We start from the raw sequence: 21,730 nt of genomic DNA, 5'->3' as shown, positions 1-21,730 counted from the left end.
AGGTTTATGGTGGAAATGCTGACAGGCTCTTAGGTCAACTTTCTGGCCCAGACTTGCCATCCTGCGTGATGTGACACTGTTAAAGGTTATTCAGTATGATCTTCAAAAAGGAGGATTCTGAGAAGGTAGATCTGGGTGAATTCACACCATCAAAAACACATTGGTTTGACATTTAAATTAGTTTAATCAGTACCCTCTTGGTCCTAATTCTAAGTGGACGTCAGAGTGTTTCTATTTTAAGTAAGTCACCGTCTCCTAATATTTGTATAAAAACAATTAGAAAACTTTTTAAAAAATGTGTGTGAAATATTGCAACTATTCCTTTTGACTAAATCTGCTTCAAATACCTACACATTCCCATTCCCAATGGTTCACTGGAGTTATGATTGTCTTATTGTTCTCCCGATGTGTTCTTATTCATATTTCATGTGTAGAGAAGAAGCTTCATTCTGGTTTATAGGTTCATACTTGTTTATGTACAATTGCCTTGAACAAATCTTCATGTGCTAACAAAACTATCGGAATAGCAAGACCAAGAACACATAGTTTCATAAATGTATTAGAAAAACACTCTGTTACTTTCTTTTCTAGAGGTTTTTTTTTTTTAGTATATAAAAACTGGTTTTAAGTACATGTGAAGCTTAACAAATAAATTCAATAAATTCTCAATTTCACTCCATTTTCATTAATATAAAAATGTATTTGTTATTTGAACTTCAAAGCTGGCACCAAACTACAGTGTTTACCAATTTTTAATCTTTTGGAGCTCTGCTTGCATGGCAGAAATGAGCATTAGAAGATAATAAATCAACATAGAATGTTTATAACATAATTTCCCAAACCACTTAAGATCTTTTTTATAAAATGTAAAGGACATAATTTCTATATATCCACAAATGATACTATAATCATTCTTCTAGTTTGTCTTTTTTGCCTATAAAGTTGTAAAGGAATTCACTTAGTTTTCAATGAAATGACAGCAAAATCTTTATTACCATAAAAGATTTTACTGAAAAGATGCATATTAAAATAAACCAGAAACACTGAAACTATTTTTTTCAGCTAAATCATATTCCTGCCTTTTAAAAATGGTCACATGGAGAAAGATATTGAATATCCTCAGTATGATATTTTCACTATTCAGAAGACACATCTTTCATGTACTAAATCTCTTATCAAATAAAATTTGCTATCGCCTCAATGCAGAGGTTTCTTTCAATTATTTTTTGAAGCCCTTATAGTAGGATTTTAGAATTCTGAACACAAAAACCTTTTTATAGACTCTACTCTTTTTTAAAACCTGCTATATTATTCTGAACATTGCATATATTGCCATCATTTGTCTGCATACCTTCTGGGCTTTTTCTCCAGTACTATACAAATTGGATCCCAGGAGTTTTCTACTGAGTACCTCATTCATTATTGTTTCTTCTATGTATTTCTAAAACATGTTAATATTGGATAGCACAGAAAGATTGAGCGCACTTCATGATTACATTCCATGAATACATTAAAAAAAAAAGATTCACTGTAATTTTTAAGCCAACTGTATCCAAGCCAGAATTGAGGATGCAGTGAAGTAGTGAGAGAATATATCATGACTTTGATTTTTTATGGAAATTCTATAATTGTTTTTTATGTTGTGCTTTGTTCGTTTGAGTGCACAGTCCTACAGTTGCCAATCTTACTTGAAAATGATCTGCTCTATTTTAAACTACTGTTTCTATTAGTGAGTTCCAGGACCATTTTGAGTGTGTGTGTGGTGGGGGGGGGGGGGGGGGGGGGGGCAGGGGGGGGGGCAGGTAAAGTGAGCTCAGAGGTAAGACAACAGGACTCTATTTTATACAATCTTTTTCTACAACTTTTGTTAATTGTCACTTTATTGCAATTGTTGTCATCCTTCTCTACAAGAGCCCTGTTATTTTTATCACCAAAACTTCCAACATTTTAAGCTGTTGCTGTTCATAATCTGAAACTTATATCTTTAGTATAATTTAACTCTATCACTAAATTCCAACACTATGAATCAGTTTAAGTCCATCATTATAATTAACATTAACAAGTCAAAGCCTGATTAAATACTACATTGTATGTTCCAACCTCTTTATGTATTACATTGCTCCTACAAATTTGACACTTATATAGCTTTTCAATAATTCTGACCCAACTTTTCTTCAAATTGCTTTTGATTAAAAACTGTAATTTTTCCACTTGCATACTTGTCTCCATTATCCCATGATTGAATTTAGTCTCTCATTTTACTCATACTTTCTCTCTCTTAATTGATTCGATATCCTTCCTATTATTTTCAGCATTCATATTTAATCCCCATTTATGCCTCACTATTGTTCAATGAATCATTTAAAGTTATTTTAGTGGGAAGTGACAGAAATTTAAATTAAAATAACTCATACAGAAAAGTGACCTGATTGGCTCCTGCAGCTAACATACCCTGCAATGAAACCGACTTCACATAAGAATTTGTACAGTGACTCTTAAATAAACAACATGCTAAGCAGATGACAGGGCGCGGGTGCAGGTAGAGAGTGAGGTCTCCCTATCAGAGAGGAGTAGTTTATCGCTTACATTGTTTAGAAATATTGGCACGTGATAACAAAAAGTACAAATTGTTTTTTTTTTTTTCATTTTAGGATTCTTTTTTTAAAAAATATAATTCTCTTTCATTAATTATGTAAATATTTATGTGGATTTAAAGTAAAGTATAAAGCAAGGTACAGTCAGAAAAGTGGAGCTTTCTTCCTTGTCCTGAATACCCTTCTCCATCTGCCCCCCTTTAGGTAACCATGGATTCTTTTTAAAAATAGCAATGGGTGTATATAGTCAATACACTCACACTCATGCACACGGACAGATCCATCCATGTATATGATATCTATATATGATAAATATGATATATAACATATACAAATAAGTTTATATTTATATAAATTTTTCATCTTTCCTGAAATGAAGGGAGCACCATTCATCTTGTTTGTTTTACATTATATTCTGGTAATGTTACCATATCAGTGAATAGAGAGAAACAATTGTCCTTTTTGACAATTATATTACATGGTACTTTATTGTGCAATGGTAACATATTAGATCATTTAAAAAAATTAATAGCTGCAATAATAATAAAAATAAATTCTAGTTATAAAGCAACATTAAATATTAGAGTACTATATATAAATATATTCCCTTGGCCCTATAACAATGCCCTCTATGTGAGTTCATATTTGGAGAATAATTTCTACTCAACTACTCTCAGTATTAAGATTTTTTTAAAGCAATTCTCTTTTATGGAATTTCCAATCTAAACCTAGAAAATTTGGGAAAGTTTTCCCTTTCTCCATCAGCAAAGATTTCCTCTATTAATTGATGTTGATGTCTCAGTTCAAAAGAAATTAAAGTTTTTCTTTTTCACTATCAAAAACTTTGCTAGAGTGTACAGCAAGCCCTCAAATAATGTTGTTTGGTTCAACGTTGTTTCATTACATGGTTGATGTGATGCTATAGGAACTTAACTTTTGTTTATATCAATTAGCATATGGTAAAATTGGTTCTGTTATTTGTCCTTTCACTTAAAGTTGCAGAACCTATCGTGGACATTACGTGAAGACTTACTGAATGTAGTCACTTGACAACTTAGTTTTTAAGACTCCTGATGAATTAGTGTCCAACTTCATGGTTCTTTCTTAACATATAAAATCATCTTGGGTTCTCTGAAGATGCTGTTACCCTCTGCCTAGGGTTTTCCCCTCCCACTGGTTAGTTCACCCTTTCATATTTACCTATGATCCCTTCCCCCGAGTAACCTATTTTGATCTACCCTCCTCCCAGACAAAGTCAGTGGCTTCTCTTTTACACTCTAAAAACATTGTGTGCATATATCACTCTCCTCACGTATCGTCTCAAGTTACTTATTTGTCTGTTCTCCTCTTCTCTGATTGGAGTTCCCTTAGGACAGGACTGCGTCACTCTTTTCAATACTTTCAACACTTAACAGAATACCTGACAAAGTAGACACATTAGAAAGTTATTATATGTATGGGTTGTTAATTGTGTCACAATCATTTTATACTGATATGCCTAATACAGTGCCTAAATATAGATCGAATATAAAACATATTTCTTGAGCTGCAAAGTTTAAACACTAAAAGAGACATTAGCATCATTTAGGTTCACTTAGCAATAATACCTCTATTTTTGCTTAATGTTATAAAAAAAGAACTCACCAAAATTGTTCAGTTATAGAGGATATGGAAGAGAGTCTATGGGTTTGAAAATAGTCACAATAATAACAGCACATTACCCAGAGATAATGAGATTTTGTTTATCTCTTTTTCTTAGCCTGCAGTTATGGTATTCTTTCTAGGTCATTCTGTCATGCATTCTGAAACTTTATCTCTCAATGAGTTGAATAGAATGCAGAACTTCCCCTCTGATTATAGGAACAAATTTTTTTCCAAAACAAATAGTTAACAGATAATAAGAGGGTGACAATGTTTTCAAAAAGTTATAAAATAAATAACATTGAGAAAAAAATACAAATTATTCTTGGTAGAGTGAATACTTTTGGATTTTGAACATTTTTTTGTGTGATTTGCTTTCACCATTTTAACAAGTTTTTTTTTTTTTTGCCTAAATACTATATTACACACTCCAAAATGCCTTCATGAAGTTTATAAAATTCTTGCATTTAATTACTTGTACTTCACAAAATAATGTTTGGTCTATAAACTATGAATAGCAGAAACATATTGTCAGGGGCAGAATGTAGACTTTTTAATTTTAAAATTGGATTGAATACGAATATCCAGGGTAGGAAAATATAATACTCTACATAATAACTTCATGATGGAAGTGAGCTATGTATTTTCTTCTAGAAGGATTGAGGTAAAATCATTTGCCAAAATATAACAAAGACATTTCCCCCCAAAGAACCCCTTTTTCATTTTCATCTAAATCTATATACTCATTACAAATTCTTTTTTAAAAATGACTAATGAAAATAATAGTTCTTTGATATTGGGAAAAGTTGGTCGGTCTGCTGAGTCTGGTGTTTTCTTAGACTTTATATGTAGTGAAAAAGTAATCCTAACTTTTCACCTTGAATTAATAATTAGCATCAATAAAATGTTTTGTTGTTACCTTCTTTCTGAGACTGTTTCTAAATTTTAGAGATAATTTCAGGAAATCAAAAAAAGAGGATACGCCATTATAATTATATTAGCTATGTATTTATAAGAACATTGAATAATATTCAAATTACTACATATAATATTTTAATATACTGCTCTTTTGCTGAGGCTGGTTCAAATTTTCTTATAAATATGCTGGATATCTTCCCATCCATATCTACCCTCCATCCAGCTCTACCTGCTTTCTGCCCCTAAGGGTCCAAGAAATACACACTAAATCAGTGGCTTACTTTCCGATTTCCAGGTGAGCTTAATGATGATAGACGTCATCAGTAGGTAATTATGGCTGAAGAAAAGTGTGGCCAGAATCTTTATTCTTCTGGCTTTCTTGTTGCTAGATATTCTGAGCTTACTTTTATGTCCAGGAAAGACCACAGCTCTTCTCAGGCAGCCCTCTCTGTACAAGAGTCTCCAAATGTTGTTAACAACTTCCCCTCTTTGTCCCTTTAGGCTTAGCCCTGGAAACAAGTTCCTATTACTAGCCCCAGTTATTACATGATCTTTTGTTGCTTTCACTAAACCTTTCCTACAACTTTATAAATAGTCCTTATTAAACTCTCCTCAAAATACTCATTTTGAGTGAACTGTCTAATACCAGACAGGACTCAGACTGATACATACACTATTTTTGCATATCTCCATTGATATTCAGTCCTTTAATTTCTGTGGATATTTGTAGTTTCATACATATAATATCTGAATAGATATATAAGAGCAAATTTGCAGACATTCGTGGCACAGGTAAAAATGAAAAGTAGCCATGCAAGATGAACTATCTGTTCATAGACTTTATAGTCTATAAACTTTATGCAGAAGCAGAGTATCTTATTCAGAGTCACATTTCTCATTTTTAGAATACAATTATTATTAGCATGTCTCTCTGTTTGCACTGACTAGAACATTTTATAAACTACAAATTGGATTGCAAGAGCTTAAAAGCGCACTAACAGAAAAATTTAATGACAGATGACAATCAAACAGCAAGAAATGTGACAGAAAATATAAATAGAAGACAAAGGCCTTAAAAACACACACACACACACACAGCTGTGTAGTGCCAAAGGAAAAGTCAACATTTCTAGACACCTTGACAGACCGTGGAAACATTATTGCACTTGAACCCAAAGGAAAAACTCATGTCCATATATTAGTGATCTCAGGCTGCACTGTACTGTGCCTAAGTACACTGGTTGGCATACAATATGTTAGAAATATCCTGTCAATGATAACTGTATTTGTTAAACTTTTTTTAACTTTAAGTGGCATTATTTAATTATGCGGGGAATAGATGAGTGTACATCAGAATTTTACACACACACATGCATATGTCTTAGTAAGACTATACAGCATGAATTTAACTCTATGCTAATTTCATTTATTTTTAATGTACTATTTCTATCTGTTTATTCACTCTATTGATATCTTAATTTTTAACCATTTCAGTATATCTAAACACGATCTATTCAACTGTTTGGTTTCTCAGTTTCTTGACTTCCTCTTCTCCAGTAAACTTGTCCTTCGCCCTAAGTCAGCCATGTGCTAGACCTTGCAATTACAATAGGTACAAATGTGTCATATTTCTACTTCATAAATTAACATTCTATGCCCTTTACCTCCTATCTTTCCAACTCACTCAATCTATGACAACAATTCTAACAAAGCTAAATTCCATGATCAATCATTATAATCTTTCCCTTGAACACATGCTCAACTTTCTTTTCATTTTCTCACTGTGGGGGGCTCCAAAAAGATGTCCACATCCTAATTGCTGGACCTGTGGATAGTATTTAAAATAGGACGGGGGAAAAATGGTAATTGGAGATGTGGTTAAATTAAGAATCCTGAGATGGAGAGATTTTCTTGGCTTTTCCATGTGGGCTCTAAATGCAAAAAAATGTATCTTCATAAGAGGGAGGCAGAGAGATATTTGACACACAGAAAAAGAGAAGGTAGTGTGACCATGATGGAAGAACTTAGAGTGATACAACCACATCAAGCCAAAGAATACTAGCAGCCATCCGAAGCTGGGAAAGGCAAGAAACGGATTCGTTTCTAGAGGGAGTATGGCCCTACTAACACACTGATTTCAGTGGTACTGATTTGTGGCCTCCAGAACTGTGAGAGAATAAATTCCTGTTGTTTTACATCACCCTGTTGATGGTAATTTGTTACAGTAGTCATAGCAAACTAATAATTCAGTTTTTAATACTTAAGATGAAACCACAGTCTTGGTTAAATCCAACCTCCATTTACTCTACATCTGCACCCATGCAACTGAATGTGGTTAGGTAGAAATCACAACCATGTTGGCCAGTCACACTTTACATTCACACACATTCAATTTATGACCACAATTATCACGTGGGTCTTTGATGTTTCCAAAAGTCACATTATATTTGCTAGTCTATCCAAAGATCTAGATCACTACTGCACACTTTCTCCTTCCTCCTCAGCACCAATACTTCCTCCATCATCTGCACTCTCAGCTGATGCTCTTGCTTCTTAACTGCATTGAGAAAATTTAAACAACTAGAGGAAAGTTTCTACAAAATTTTATTATGACATCTACTCTCCTTAATTAACTCTCACCCTAATTCCTCACACCCTTGAAATGGTTTTACTTAAAATCCTTCTCAATAAAACCTACTGTGAACATCTCATAAAAATTGCACCATCATTAAACTCTTAGTTTTCCTTGCCCTGTGTATTTTTCTTTCTGTTCCCCAAAGAACTCACCACCTTCAAACATACTACATAATTTACTTATTTTTATGCATATAATTTATTGTCTGCCTCCTTCCTCTGGAATGTAAACTCTTCAAAGATAATATCTTTGTTTTATTCACTGATGTATTTTAAGCACTTAAAAATTGCCTGGCACATAGTAGGTGCTAAAATATTTATTACGTTTGTAAGAGTTAATTAAGAGTGCTTAAGAGGTATAAAAATTTTATCATGAGAAATATAATGAATGTAAATCGATATTATAATTTTAATAATTCATGCCAAACTCTGAAGCTAATATTAAGAATTCTCACCTCTTCAAACATTTCAATTGTGAACAGAAGTACCACTTTTATCATAATCTGATATTTTAATATATTGACCTGGAAATTCACTATTTTTATTTTGGAGTTTCTCTCTTGGAATTACACTGAAAAAAAAAATGGATCATTCTCTCCTGTTCATCATAAAATGCATAATTACCATACTCAAAAAGTTGTATAATATTAATTAATTTAGTGCTGTATATACTTAAATTTATACAAATAAGCTACATGATCTATAGCATTAGAATGTTAAAGAAGCAGAATAACGAAGTAATATATATGGAGTCTCTAGCTCCTATATTTAAAACGTGCATACTTAGTTCCACTATTAAAATTGGTTTGTGTTTCTCAGCGTTCTGCTAAGTAATTTACATATGCTGCTGAATTAATCTCAATGAATTAATCTCAACAATTCTACCAAGTAGATAAAATGATACACATTTTGTATGTGAGGAAATGAGGGTGAGGAGAACTGAAGGCAGGTGCTTCAGGTGGCACTCACAAATGTCAGAAGAGAGAATTAGACTTATGGGTTCATGATCTCAAAGCCCAAGTGATATCGACCATATTGTGAAAGTCAACTGTTGTAATTTTCAATTTAAGGACATTCCTTTCTAAAAATACAAGTTCTCATAATGAAAGGAATGCAGTTCCGTAGTTATATGCATAGTAGCTGGTTATGATATCCATTCCAGCAACTCATGTAGTCTAAACATAACTTGTTCTCAGCTTTTAAGATACCTTTTAAGATGCTCTTCATCCTGAACTTTGGCTTAACTTTTATCACACGACATCATAAAATCCAGATGTAAAAGACATGTTGGATGCGAAGAAACCAACTACTGATGTTGACTCTTCCAAGAGGATGCAATATACACACACACACACAAAAACTTCTTCAAAAGGAGAGAAAAATTTGTTATCTCTATGAATATAAGGCTGAAATTAAAAGTAATGAGAAAGAAAAAATCTGGCCATATCACAAAGTTGTTAGTCTTACCCTTAGGAATGAAACATTGAAATGATAGAAATCTATAATTTACTCTCACCATTGTGAAATGTCACTGAAGAGGTATCCAAACAAATATACTTTGTGGTGGGCAAATTGTTATGTAAAATATCAGGGGAATTCTTCCATTTTAAAATGCCAAGAGCAGCAGATATGAAACCACAAGCTGCATTTTCAAAGCCTTGGAAGACCTACAGTATGGCAGTGTGGCTCTGCTCAAATATAGCTCCTGGATTTTATCTGCAGTTATTTAAACGTGAGTAATTCCTGATGCATATTTACTCTGAAGTTAACAATGAAGGATTTCATTGCAAAATAAAACACTATCCCACCCCCCCCCCGCCCAGTGTATCTGGTAACGATAAAATAACTCTTTAAAATTATTCCTCAAAATAAATTTTAGTGATCCTCAGCAATAAGGGAAGGAATGAATTAAAATTGAACAAGAAAGAGAATTAAAAAGCTAACTAATAAAAATGAGAAATAAAAGGTTGTATTGGGGGTCTACTTATATCATTTAAAACTAGCATGACAGGCCTCAGACTTTTTGAAATATGTGTGATTTTTTAGGATTTATATTTTCTAATTAATTTTTAAAAATCTGATAATCCATGCATTTCCACATTTTTGAAGTTTTTTCCGAGTATTGTTTTGATCTGTTTAAAAAAATCTTTATTCAGACGTAGTTCACATATGATAAAATAATGCCATTTCGAGTGTAAAATTAATGGTTTTTAATATGTTCATAGAGTTGGACATCCATCACCACTATCAATTTTAGAGCATTTTCATTACCCATAAAAGAAACCCCATAGCCTTTAGCTATCACAACGCCCCCTAGAGGTCACATCGCCCGCAGCCTAAAACAATCACTAATTTAATTTCTTTCTGTATAGATTTGCCATTTCTGGACATTTTGTATAAATGGAATCATATATTATGAATGGCTTTTCACTTAGCATAATGTTTTCAAAGTCTATCTACATCGTAACATAACAGAATTCATTCTTTTTTATTGCCAAGTAATATTCCATTGAATGGATTTACTACATTTTATCAATTGATCAGTTAAAGAAAATTTGGGTCTTTCTTACTTTTTTGCTATGATGGATAATGCTATTATAAATATCATGTAAACGTTTTTGTATGGACATGTTTTTATTTCTCTTGAGTATAGACCTAAGAGTGGTATTATTGGGTCATACTATTGGGTCAGTAATTATATTTAGCCTTTTGTGGAATGGGCTCTTTCCTAAGTGACTGCACAATTTTACATTCCACGATGTATGAGGGTTCCAATACCTCCACATCCTATCCACCTTTTTCTATAATAGCCATTGTAGTGATTTTGACTTGAATTTTCCTAATAACCAAGACTGCTGAGCATCTTTTCATTTGCTTATTGGCCATTTGTGCATCCTCTTTGGGGAAATTTCTATTCAAATTCTTTTCCCATATTTTAATTGTATAAGTTGCTTTTTTGTTCCTGATATCCATTCCAGCAACTCATGTATTCTAAACAAATCAAAACAATACTCGGAAAAATTTCCAAACTTGCTGGATTTAATTGATTTTTAATATTTTTTTCAATTGATATACAATATTATATTAGTTTCAGGTGTACAATAGTGATTATTCATTTTATAACTTCCAAAGTGATCACCCTGATAAATCTAGTATCCATCTGACACCATACATAGTTATTACAATATTATTGACTCTACTCCTTATGCTATACTTTACATCTCCTTGACTGTTTTATAACTACCAATTTGTACTTTTTAATCCCTACTCTTTTTTCACCCACCTCCCAACCTTCTTCCCATCTGATGACCATCAAAATGTTCTCCGTATCCATGAGTTTCTGTATTTTGTTCGTTCATTTATTTTGTTCTTTAAATTCCACAAATAGTGAAATCGTATAGCATTTGTCTTTCTCTGCCTTATACTCTCTAGGTCCATTCATGTTGTTGCAGATGGCAAGATTTCATTTATTTTATGGCTGAGATTAATTAGTTTTAATAGTTTTTTTTTAGTTGATTTCTTCAGATTTTTTATATGCAAGATAATTTCATCAGCAAATAAAAATAGTTTTATTTTTTTACTTGACAATTTGGACATTTTTCCCCCTTTTATTTCCTCGCCTAATTCCCCTGGATAGAATCTCCAGAACAATATTTAATAGAAGGGGCAAGAGGAGATAGCCTCATCTTGTTCCTGCTCAGAGGGAACATATTCCGTCTTTCACTATTTTGTAGAGTGCTAACTGTTATATAATTATATTTAGTGACATTATGATTTTAAGTTACTTCATTTTATATATTTTGTTTAGGAATTGTTACTTGAATTAAGTTACTCAGCCAGTCTTTTAAGAATAGTTTATTTATCTCAATATGCATATATACAGACAGAGAAGCCTATTTGAATAGTTGGACAAAAAAATTAAAGAAAAAATATGCATAGTTTTTAAATTACCTTAGTTCTCTCTTCCTCCCTGCATCCAGGTCCTTTCATGAGGATAGGCTGTCCTTTGGGACAACTTTGGGCTGTCCTTCCACTCTGACTCTGGTCTCAGCCTTGCGACTTGCTTTAGTCAATTAAATGTGAGCAAACGTGACAAAAGAAAAGGTTTGAAAAGTGTTTACTTAATTAGGCTTCCTTGCTTTTGCTTTTCTGCAATCATCCCAAGAGCAGGGTGTGATGAGCTGATGGAGAATGAGACACATGGAATAACATAATGTTGCCCCAGTCATACCAGCTGAAACCATTCTATATCAACAACAGTAAACCAGTTCCCCAACATGTGAAACTCGGCCAAAATCAGCAGAGCTCTTAGCCAACCCACAACCAGCTACAGAGTGAGCCACTGAGATCAGCTGAGTTCAGCTAAACCCACAAATTCCTAAGCTAAGTAAATATACTTTTTGTATGCCACTGAGGATTTTTAGTTGTTTGTTACAGGAATTATTGTTGCAAGAATAATTGTTAGAATACTCTGCTATACATGCTATTTTCAATTTTAAAAGTCTTAATATTATTCTACCAGAATGACAACATGACTAAATTTGAATAAATATAAAATACATAAATAAAGCATTCATAATTATAATCAATATAACATTAAAAATTCTTCTAAGTTTTTACATCAGCTTGTGAAATATATTAAGAATAAAGTCACTTAAAATATTTTTTAATTTTATTCACTACTGACATCTTGTCATAAAAAAAAATTAGGAAATTGCTTTTTCCAGTTGTTCTATTTTGTTAATTATATTACTATTTTAAATTTGTTTTATTTTGTTCTGCATCCAAAATATTCTTAGTTATTTAGTCCTACTCCTGTTTTTTTGTTTTTTTGTTTTTTTGTTTTTTTGTTTTTTTTTAATGAAAGTATTGCTTCCTTACCAGTCTCTTATGATAATTTCTGTTTAATTGTTTTCATTCATCTTTTGGTCTCCTAAGTTCTTTCATGTTTGAGAATGTCTGATATTGTCTTTATTTCTGAAATATAATTTAGCTAGGTATAATATTTGTAGTTATACACTCTTTCATTCAAGACATGATCTATTGCTCCCTTGTCTGTTGACTTTGAATATTTTTTCATATAGGTCAGTAAAAAAAAAAATCTACCTATAAGTTGCTTACTATTTCTACCTGAGTTTCTGTAAAGTTCTTTCTTTATTATTTAATTTCAATTAACTGGCCAGGAAGTACATCAGTTTCTGTATCAATTTTTTCTAAAACACTGTGTAATTTTTTTGTTCTTCGAATTCAATTATTTCAAATCAATTTATTCATATGTATCTTTGAAAACTTTTTATATTTATATGTTATGGTCTTCATATTAAGGTCACCAATTAAACTTGCATTTTGATGTTTCTGCTTCTGCCCTAGGTATCCATCAAGTACTCTCTAACTGATTTAATGTCTTTGTGTTTTTTTTCCATATTTCCTTTAATTCCTTTTATTTGCTAATTTAGTCTTATCCATTTTGCTTTTCATCCTGTTTATTAAGAAATGGTTTTGTTCTTCCTTGTTTTATTATGATAACTTTCCAATATTCCTCTTAATTTCATTGTGATTTTACCTTTGAGATTGTATTTGATTAAACTTGTATTTCTACTATGTCTCTAAATCATTACACACTCTTTTCTTCTTTAGTTATTTATTCTGCAGACAGGAGTATTCATTGTATTACACACTCCATTTTTCTCTCTTCTTTGAAAATTTTCACTATAGTATACTTAGAAATTGTCAAGTAAGAGTTCTTTGTTTTGTTTTGTTTTGTTTTTAACCTTCCCAATACTTGAGGCTAGCAGCTTGGCCCAGAAATTCTATTTGTACTTTTATAGTTTAGTGGATTCTTATTAATATCTTTATATTCTTTTCTATTTTTATCTTGGTTATCCTTGGCAAAAGTTTAAGAATTTTATAGATTGTTTCAAAGATGCAGCTTTTGAGTGATTTTCTGTATTGTTTTCTTGCCTTAAATTTTATGGTTTCTGCTCTAATTTGTATTAATTCTGCTTGCTTTAGACTTATATTGTTCTATGTTCTCTAATTTGCTAATGTGGAATGGTAGATCTTTTTCCTAATGCACACATTTTAATACTATAAATTTTCCTTGAGGCACTGCTTTTCCTGCATCCCACATATTTTGACAAATTGTATTTTTATTCTTATTTACTTAAAAATATTTTAGATTTTTCTTGAAGTTCCTTATTCGACCCATGGGTAATTTAGAAGTATTTTTTTTTGTTTTTTGTTTTTTGTTTTGTTTTTTTGTTTTTTTTAATATCCAAATATTTGAGGAGGGGGTATAACTTAGCTATTTTCTGTTATTTATTTCTAATTTAATTCCATTATGGTCTGAGAACATACTTTGCATTGTTCTAGCCTTGTTATAACGTGCTTTGTGGCACAGAATATAGTCCCTTTTGATAAATGTTCTATGTGAGCTTGAGAAGAATGGATATTCTACTGCTGTTGGATAAGGTACTCTATAAATGTCAATTAGAAACATTTGATTAATGGTGCTGTTTATTTCAGCTACACCCTTACTAATTTTTTGCTTGCTGGATCTATTCATTACTGGTAGAGGAATGCTGAACTCTCCAAATATAATGGTAGATTTGTCTACATTACCTTGAAATTCTTTCAGTTCTGACCTCATATATTTTGACACTCTGGTTAGATGCATACATGGTAAAGATTGTTGTACTTTCTTGAAGAACTGATATTTTTATTGTTATGTAATGTCTCTCTTTATCCTTCATAATTTTTCTTGCTCTGAAGTCTGCTTTTTTTTTTTAAGTTAATATAGTTACTTCAACTTTTTTTGATAAATGTTAAGTAAGAATATCTTTTTTATCCCTCTACTTTAAATCTGTCTTTGTCTTTATATTTAAAGTAGGATTCTTCCGGACAACATATAGCTGAGTCTTGTTATTTTATTCACTCTGATAGCATCTGTGTATTTAGACCATTCACACTGAAAGTGATTATTGATTTATTTAGTTTAATATCTATTATATTTGTAACTATTTTCTATTTCTTGTCCTTGTTCTTTATTTTTTCTTCCCTCTTTTTCTGCCTTCATTGATTTTAATTATTTTTTATAATTCCATTTTCTTTCTTATAGCATATCTATTATACTTCTTTTTAAAATATTTTTAGTATCTGTCCTAGAGATTGCTATATACATTTACAACAAATCTAAGAATCTAATCTAAATTATAAATAGCATTATACTACTTCATGGTAGTAATTTACAATTACTCCTTCCCATTACTTATAATATTGCTGTCACTCATTTCAGTTATCCATAAGCTGTAACCATGAGATACATCTTTGCTATTATTATTTTGAACAAATTATTGTCCTCCAGAACAATTAAATAGAAAAACTAAAGATTTTCTATTACTTTCATTTATTCCTTCTCTAACACTCTTCTTTATGTATCATTTTCCTTTTCTCTGTAGAATTTCTTTTATTACTTCCTGCAAGGCAAGCTTACTTGTGACAAGCTTCCTCAATTTTTGTTTGTCTAAGCAAGTCTTTTTTTTGTTCTTCACTTTTGAAGGATAATTTACTGGATACAAAACTCTAAACAGAATTAGAAAGGGAAAAGCTAAGAGCAGAATTTTTGTGAACCACAGTTTTGTCTTTCTTGAGTTCCTGTTAAATATACTCTACCAGGAATTACTCTATTCCCTAGATGTAATTTGTCTCCAACTTGAAAACTACTTAGTGTGAAGCCTTCAGTGTGTTTGTTTATTTGTCTTCACTTAACTCTATAAATATCCCCAGTACCACCTATCCAAGAGTGGAGACAAGCTTAGGAGATAAGCCACAATTTTATACTTCTTTGTTTTTCCTTTCTTTAAGTTTATTTTTCCTTTTATTTTTTCTCTCTCCCATTCTCTCCCTGAAATTAACAGCCTGGAGTAATTATATTTTGTTTGTTTAATTACTGCTAGTTTTTTGGCCTGATTTTTAAAAATTTTGTTACTTATTTATTGGAATTGGGAAATTCTATATCCACTATTACAGTGATTTCTACCTGAAAGTTTAAAGAAAAGTTCTAAAATAGAATATTTTAGCTAGTTTTGCAAAAATGTTTAGAATTTTTTTCAACATGGGAAGCAAAATAGAATTTTTTTTTTTTTTTTTTTTTTACTCTAAGTAAAAGAGTACCTGTGAGGTAGAATCTAGTGACAGAATCCTTAACCAGTAGTCAGCAGATATAGGCCTTTTCCTGGTTGTGCCACTGACCCTGCCATTATGTGACTTTGAACAGAAGCATCTACATTCTTCAAATCTTGTTTAAGCATCTATTATATTCTTAACATTGTATCACTGAGGATTTATTGATGAGTAAAACAAATTCCTACCCTCGAGGAGCTTACACTCCAAAAACGTACGTGCCTATGAAACAGAAACTAAAATATAGAGTTTTACTGTTTCTTAATCTCCTCAGAGCTCACTTCCCCATATTAAGATGAAAGGCTTACCTAAATGACTAACTGGAATATACCTTTAGCTCTAACATTCTTTGATTCTCAAAAACAAGAATCATAAGCTAACAAGGTATGATGAAAAAAGAAAGGTTTTCCATCATGGGGAATTTATCTAAAGAAAACTAGGTTTGCAACTAAAATATTTTTTAAAAAATAAGAAGCCCATCAGCATATTATATGTCCATACTTTCCAAAAATGTTAAGTTCTTAAGGTACTAAATAGGACAGTGGAAACCTGATGTGTTGGAGCTCTATACTGTATAGTTTCTTGGCCACTTAGATGAAGCAGTTTTTCATTGCTTTGTCCATATAATAAATTTTTCATTTTAAAATTTACCCACTCCAATATTGTTTCATAATTGTCATTTCTGTAATCATTGAGAGAAAATATTATAGTTGATTAATCTGACAGGTACAAAAATGGTGAAAGGGACTTTCTTAAACCTCCTCCTAATTCTGGGACAAAAGAGCACATTACAAATCATCATTTCTGTTCCCAAATTTTCTTGTGTTTGAATCGCTGAGCAATAACTTCAAGAGGTGAAGGAGTAGAGAATTTGACTGGGGCCCCTCCTCTTCCCTGTGCACAAGATGCAGTTAGAAAAACAAAGGATATATTAAGAATATTTAACATTCAGCAAGAATAGCAGTAACCTGTTCGAACCTTGTTTCTGATGCATCTTTACCTTTGAACGATTTGCTTATTCCACATACAGTTTATTAAAACATCACTTAAATATTAAGAAAAATAGCAGATAACAGCACCTTTCATTCATAACCAGAAAATTTCAAGCCTTTTGAAAAGATATCACAAAAAGAATGAAGTATTAGCTACATAGGACTTGCTAGCCTATGTCGCAAGTCCTACTCATATAAGTTAAATATCATGATGCTTTTCTACAAAAGCTAATAACCAACTTATTCTTTTTTACAAGAAAAATATTGTTCTTGTAGAACAAGAACAAAAATTGTTCACATATACAATTTTTTTCACTATAATATTGCTAGCAAAAGACTGGTAATAACTCAACTGTCAACCAAAAGAGAAATTGTTAAATTATGACATAACTATACAATGAAATCTATGCAACTGATTAAAAAGTAGGTTGAACTCTGTTATTTGTGTGTGTGTGTGTGTGTGTGTGTGTGTGCACGTGCGTGCACACACTCAAGGCAAGTTTTCAGTTTGAATTTAAAGAATGTCTAAGACATTTGTTATCATGTGAGCAATGAACATGTTTTATAGCTATCCTAAAGTAAAATAACCAACCCCTCACTATGACCACTGAACTTTGGACCAATATCTAAGTTTTTCATAAGAATACTCATCTCTTGGACACCAGATAGGACTTTCTTCCAAACTTGTCTTTAGAGCTATCTGGAGCAGCATGGTAACCAGAGAAGTGATGTTCAGAGCTTCATAAAACAGCCTTAAATCTGAGTGCAGTTTCTGAAAATAAAATGGATTTTGATTTAATCCATTGTTGAGGTTCCCAAGTAGGCTCAGCTGACTCTTAAACCCCTGAGACTGGCCCATATTTGCTTCATATGTCTGCCAAACCACAAGCACCATCATCACTACTGATATTGATTGGGTTTTTACTCTGTACCAGTTGCTTTATATTTATGAATTTATTTGTTTCTCATAGTAACTTCATAAGGTAGATGCTTTTACTATCCTCTTTTTAAAGATAAGATTCAGGGAAAGTAGATGACTTACTCAGGGCTTACAGTCAATAAGAGATTGAGCCAGACTTGAAATATAGGCAGTTTGACTCTAGGGACTTGCTCTCGTTCACGATCCTAAGGCTCTCTCTGAGGCTCCATTTCAGCCCAGGGTACTACAAACACTATTCAAAGGCATCGTGGTTATAAAAAAACAAGGTGTACATCAGGACCTCATATCAGCATAGTGTGGTGATGCAGCAAACTGGCATAAGAATTTGGCTCAGAAATTCCTCTCACATTAGGTAGGATATTCTGGTTTACGCTGAATGCTTTGTGCTGGGCTACTTCATGCTGTTCTATCGAAGCATCATTAAATGATGCCACAAGGTCACATACTCTGTGCGCCTAACAGCAACAAACACACCCACCTGCAAACATTCCAAAAGGCTTCATGATTACTTTTCCTGTATCCCACCCATTAGCCAAATAATTCTTTCTCTCCTTGACTTTCTACTAAGACTCATACCTATGCCTATCTAAAGGTTGTCCCTCAACATAGCTCAAAAGATATGCAAGTTTTCTTAATTTTCCTAAGTGGAAATAATAGTTCCTTCTGTATTTTCATTGTGACATTTCTCATTCACTATCCACCTCATCTAAGAGCTATTTTATTTCTTCCTTACTTCTTTCCTTTAGCCATAAAAGCACGTTTTTCATTCCAAATTCGGTCTGTGCCCCATAGTGCCTTGCCTATAGTAGAAATAGAGCAAACATTTTATTTTTAAATAAATGAAAGAAGAAATGGGGTGTGTCGAGGTACCATAATACAGGGCAATGTCAGCAAAGTTTGAGGGAGAGATTAGAAAAAGGAAAAAGTCATTGAGCAATTGGATAATTTGGCATTGAGAACGTGATGCTTCTTGAGGAGCATCGCCAAATGCATAAGCGACTCCTCTAAAAGATCTTTGTGGAGATCCAGCTATCACACTCCATTCTGATGGTAGTTATGGAGACGTGACTTAAAAGACAAAAATAAAATAAAATCAGCGTGGAGTATTTAGAATAAAATAACTGTCTTCACATGTAGATGTGTTTGGGGAGTTGCACAAGGAAACTAGCACTGAGAGATGGGATTCCTCCATTCACTTCCTATTTCAATAGACAGTTGCCAGGCTTTCTTTCTAATCAAAAGCATAGGTAAATCTTACATAGATAGAGCATATGGTGGAATAATTTATCTAACTCTGATTTAAGAGGCTCCAAAACACCTTTCCATTTTCCTTGAATCCCTTCACAGTTGTAGGAGATGCATATTGGGTTGTTATTTAGGATGTCAACCTCTCAGTGTTCATTCATCTCTCTCCAGTGCCTAAATCTCAGCCTCCTTTTTCTGAACTCTTGAACACTATGATAGATAACAGCACCTTTGGTGTTGGCATCATGTAAAGGTATGTATAAGTCAGAGTATAAATGTGTATATTTATAATAAAGGATATCCTTTTCTAACTCCTATCCAGAGTATATACTTTCTGAGATTCAGGTACCAGAAAGTTACTTTTTTTTTTTTAAATTAAAGACTGCTTAGTGGCTTTCAAATCAGAGCAGGTGAAAGTGAAGATGAGTGATGTATACGAATGTCATCACAATGTTGGGAAAGTTGACTACATTTCTGCTGCCCTGAGAGAACATTTCTCTAGTGACTTCCCTGGATTCAATTCTGCTTACACAATGCTAGTCTCACAATGACAAACTTATCTCTGCTTTTCTTGGCTGACCAGTGCTTTCCAGCTGATATATTCTTTCAATAAGTGGTACTGACACTGTATCTATATCCCAGTTCCCATGGACCCGGAAGATATTTTGTGTGGGGAGATGTCCACATGGACTACTTTAAATGATCTGCCATAGACAAGAACACTGACTCCTGCATACTATGAAATTCACTCACCATGGAATGCCCAATTGCCTTCTTCTCTTTTGCCTTTTTAAGTAACAATATCACTGTCACACGATGTCTTTAATTTTTTTATTCTGAATTTCATATCCTTTTCTTCTTTCATATGTTTCTCCAAAATGATTTATTAGTCTTTGTTTGCTAAGAAGCTTTTTCTTCCTCCTTCAGAGAGCTCTTAGAATATCCTTTCTTAAGCTTTCCCAATTAACTATAAGATAGCAATTTCTTTTTTTCATTGTCTGAGCAACCAATTCCTATATTGCAATATATGATTCAAGTCTGATATATATGTAAAACTTTTCTATTCTAATTTGTGCCCTTGCTAAGATGTCCATGTTTCTATTTAACTGTATAAGAGATAATAAAAGATTTCAAATATATAAAGTTTTACATAAAATTCTCAATACCATTTCAGCTGGAGTCTCTGTGTTGGTTCACTCAAATTCCCTTATATCTTTTCTTTTGGGGGGAAAATTAGAAAGATAAAGTTAACTTTCCAGAGTTCTCCGATGCTAAGATTCTAGATTGACGTATTCATGAGAAATTTGGAAGGTAAGAGTGAGCAGAGTCTATATTCCTGAAAGTGTGAGATGGTACTGCTAGAAAGTTCATATAAATATGAGGTTTCTCCAATAGCTGGCCAGTGTCCATTATGTAGACTCTTGGACATTAAAAGGCAGTGGTGGCAGAGGAGCCAGTTTTAGCTTATTTCCCACAAAGCTCCAGAGTGGTGGCCTCAGAGATAGTTCTATTACCTGTTTTGAGTTGCTTTGCCTAATTCCAAAAAAGTGAACCCAAACTTATTTCTTAGGCCATCTACAAAACTTACAAATATCTAACTTACTGTATTGAATATTTCTGCTTAAAATACCCAGAATTGTGTCTGATTCCTGCACTAGACTCTGACTGATACAGTCCCCCCACTGTTATGTAGAAAAGGTGATGCCCAGGGACTTCTAAACCAATCGCTCCTATAAGGCTTCCACTAGTCTTGGCAATTTCAGCTGTGTATTCTCATTACACCATCCAGAATCTATATCACCCTTCCATATTTCTGTGCTTTAGACATGCCACTTATTCTTAATCATATCTCACCACCTTCTTCTCACCTCCTCCCTGACTCCCTTGCTAGTACCCCAAGGTTAAATGTCTTCTTTAGCTTCCTTAAGCCCTTAGAGCAAAGCTAACTACGTTCTTCTAATGCATCTAGTATACAGTTCCATCACTGAACTTATCATACCACATTTCAGGTCTGCGTTTAGATTTCTATCTCCTCTTCCAGACTGTTAGCGCCTTGAGCTCAGGTCCCTTGTATACCACTTGTTCTCAGACATCTAAAAAATTAATAACAATTAATAAAATTTTGTACAAGTAAAAGGAAATTATTTATGGCAGCTCATTGACTTTGAATAAAAATTCAAAGTTATTAAATAATAATTCCTGTCTCTTCTATACTTGAAACACTTTGCAAAGGCATGTAAATAATAGTGACCTACTGGATGGCAATATTGTCCAGCAACAAACGAAGAAAGCATTAAAACATTCCATCCTCACAAACGGTATTTACATGTTTTATGATTGTTTTCATGCTGATTTACCCTACTCCAAGTATGTACATTTGAATATGGTCTGATTTATAACGTGAATTCTCAGAGGAGAGGAATTTAATCTATTTAACTTGTTTGATAAAGATACTGTGCAGGAGTCCTTTAAAAATGTAATTGGAAGATAATTTAAATACTCATGCTCACTGGGACATTCTCATCAGGGTCTTTTCCATTCTGTACTTAAACAGAGAAGTTTTTATATTTGTTGCTTCATGTGTA

Source organism: Pteropus medius, unplaced genomic scaffold (genome assembly GCF_902729225.1).
Source record: "Pteropus medius unplaced genomic scaffold, Ma_sr-lr_union100, whole genome shotgun sequence".
Lineage (NCBI taxonomy): Eukaryota > Metazoa > Chordata > Mammalia > Chiroptera > Pteropodidae > Pteropus > Pteropus medius.
This window is presented reverse-complemented; position numbering follows the sequence as displayed.